General features: G+C 31.4%; 1 long non-coding RNA gene across 1 annotated transcript; it reads left to right on the forward strand.

The window, feature by feature from the left end:
* Window positions 1-20: 20 nt before the first annotated feature.
* Window positions 21-2,410, forward strand: LOC134243806 (uncharacterized). The gene is made up of 3 exons (XR_009987116.1): window positions 21-127; window positions 558-668; window positions 1,411-2,410. It is a non-coding gene; the product is annotated as an uncharacterized LOC134243806 (long non-coding RNA).
* The last annotated feature ends 264 nt before the right edge of the window (window positions 2,411-2,674 follow it).

A 2,674-nucleotide genomic window follows, 5' to 3' on the forward strand; every position in this document is an offset into this window, starting at 1 on the left:
AACAGTGATTTATATACTTTAGATATCCCCTGGCCTGGGGAAGAAGAGGAACCATTATCAGAGAATGCTAAGTCAGCCATTGATGCACTGCTGATAATGGACCCAAAAGAAAGACCCAAAGACAGAGGTATATTACGTGTAGCAACAGTATACAGACATACATGTATAAGATCAGCAAATTGAGGAAGAAATATTTTCTTTTCACTGAAATGAAAATTTCTATGTATCATGTGTTCTGTTAATGTAAAAATGTTTAGTTAGGATTTTTGTGAATTAGCTTTGCAAAATTTATTAAAGATAGCTCACAGACAAATGCTTCATTACACAGAAATCTCTAAATTGTACCTCTCTGGTAAAAAAGAAGGATCTGTAGCTTAGATAACACCACATTAATGGGGAAAATTACACTCAATGTATATTGTGTCATTGTTTACATAGGATGACTTTTGTTAAAATAAAAGACTGTATCACTGTTCATATATCACAAGTAATATGTGCATTAAAGTTGTGAAAAGTGTAGAAATAAATCACTCATTATTCAGTATGCTCCATTACAGAGGTGAGGAAGCTGGCCTTCTTTGACTCGGTAGACTGGGAGAACCTGCTGGAGGTGGAGCCCCCATTTGTCCCCCAACCTGAGGGGGACGAAGACACAACATACTTCGAAGGTCAGTATTACATAATAAACTTAATAAATAACTGGAGGTGGAGCCCCCATTTGTCCCCCAACCTAAGGGCGACGAGGACACTACGTACTTTGAAGGTCAGTATAATATAATAACATACAACTGCTGGAGGTGGAGCCCCCATTTGTCCCCCAACCTGAGGGGGACGAGGACACAATGTACTTGGAAGGTCAGTATAATATAATAATAAATAACATACAACTACTGGAGGTGGAGCCCCCATTTGTCCCCCATCCTGAGGGGGATGAAGACACAACATACTTTTAAGGTCAGTAGGCTTAATAAACTCTGTAAAAATAACTCACAGCCTTTTGAGTGAAAGTTTGATTTTAATTATAATAATGACTGCAGAATCATATGTTATACAGATATAAGAAAGGTATAATAGAGGCTTTTGTGTTATGATTATTCATTATAATATACTGATGCCACAGAGTTACTGAGAGTTTAGTATTAATTGCAATGTTGGTGATTAAATTCTCCAGATAATGTACTACACTTAGTGCAATATAATATTACTCAAATATATCATTGTTTTACCAAAAAATGTTGTAACAAAGTTACTGAGATTGTAGAAATTTAATCATATGATGCAGTTTAAATATTTTTGTGAGAAATTCGAAAATCCAAAAGGTTGAAGTATTTTCTTTCATACACTGAAGATGACACTGATTTCATGGAAAAATTCTATTTTTATACATTTTTTTCCATCATTTTTTTGCAGCAAGGAACTCTCAACAACAGCTGATGGTGTCAGGTATAGATCTATGACAAAGAAACAGTAATGTACACAGTTATAGGATGGTGCTGGTGTAGATCTCGGAAAAATTCACAAAGACTTTTATATATAGAATATACAGTAATGTACACACTATATAGCATGGTGCTGGATGTTGGAAATAGACAACAGGAAATGTGATATTATTATTTAGTATACTACATTTTACAAAATTAATGTATATGATGATATTATTTAGAGCACAAGGCTTAGGCATTGTTGCTTCTCTCTTATGTTTGTTTGATATTAACGGCTACATATGAACAAGTTTGTAACATTTGATTCGAATTACTGGGTTATTTAGTTTTTGTTTGAGTGATGAACAGTAAAAATTTACCTGTTAGAAATATTACATCTATTAGGGATCTGTTTTGCATTAAAAAAAATTAACAAAGCTTCTGTTTTAATACAAATGAATTTTTATGGTTTTCTTAAAAATATTGTATTATTTTTAAAAAGCCTGTATTTAGTATTTGTGAATAGTTTTAATCACTTCACATTTAATGCATAGTCTCTCAAAAAATTAATAAACTATCAAATTATATTATTTACAGATTTTCAAGATCACATAACTTGATTAGTATGAATTGGTCAAGAATAAATTCAGAAATGCTGCTAAAACAGCCCAATAGACAACTTTTTGATAGGAGAAGTAAAGGAGAGCAAATTCGTTTATTTCTACTTAGTATCTGTATCACTAGTATACTTTCTTGTAATATTTATAAAGCTACATATTAATCAGAAATTTCTAGTCATATTTTAGACATAATCTACTTATTAGTACTTGTAAACTGTAAATCATGATATTTATTTCTTCAAGATAGTTATTTTCAATATTTTGTAAACAAAACATTTTCACTACTGTTATATATCTTTTACCTTGAGGTGTGCACACTCATATGTGAAATAAAATATTGTTATTAGATCAGCTATCAAATAAAATCATCTTCAGTATATTTTTTTTATTTTATCAAGATGTACAATTATGACTACCAATGAACAAGTTTATATCAAGAATTTAATTTCAAACTAGAGACAGTCCTTTTTCTGTTGATCTCCTCTCGACTGACCGTTGGTCGATCGTTTACGACATCAATGCAAGTGACTATGCATTGCTTAGAAAACAAAACACACAAACTTCTATAGCTGATGTGGATAAACTATATAAATCATACACATAACATTTCAATTCAGTATAATATTTATTTCT

Source organism: Saccostrea cucullata, unplaced genomic scaffold, assembly GCF_032062105.1.
Source record: "Saccostrea cucullata isolate Sc308-1 unplaced genomic scaffold, CSIRO_AGI_Scuc_v1 ctg21718, whole genome shotgun sequence".
Taxonomy (NCBI): domain Eukaryota; kingdom Metazoa; phylum Mollusca; class Bivalvia; order Ostreida; family Ostreidae; genus Saccostrea; species Saccostrea cuccullata.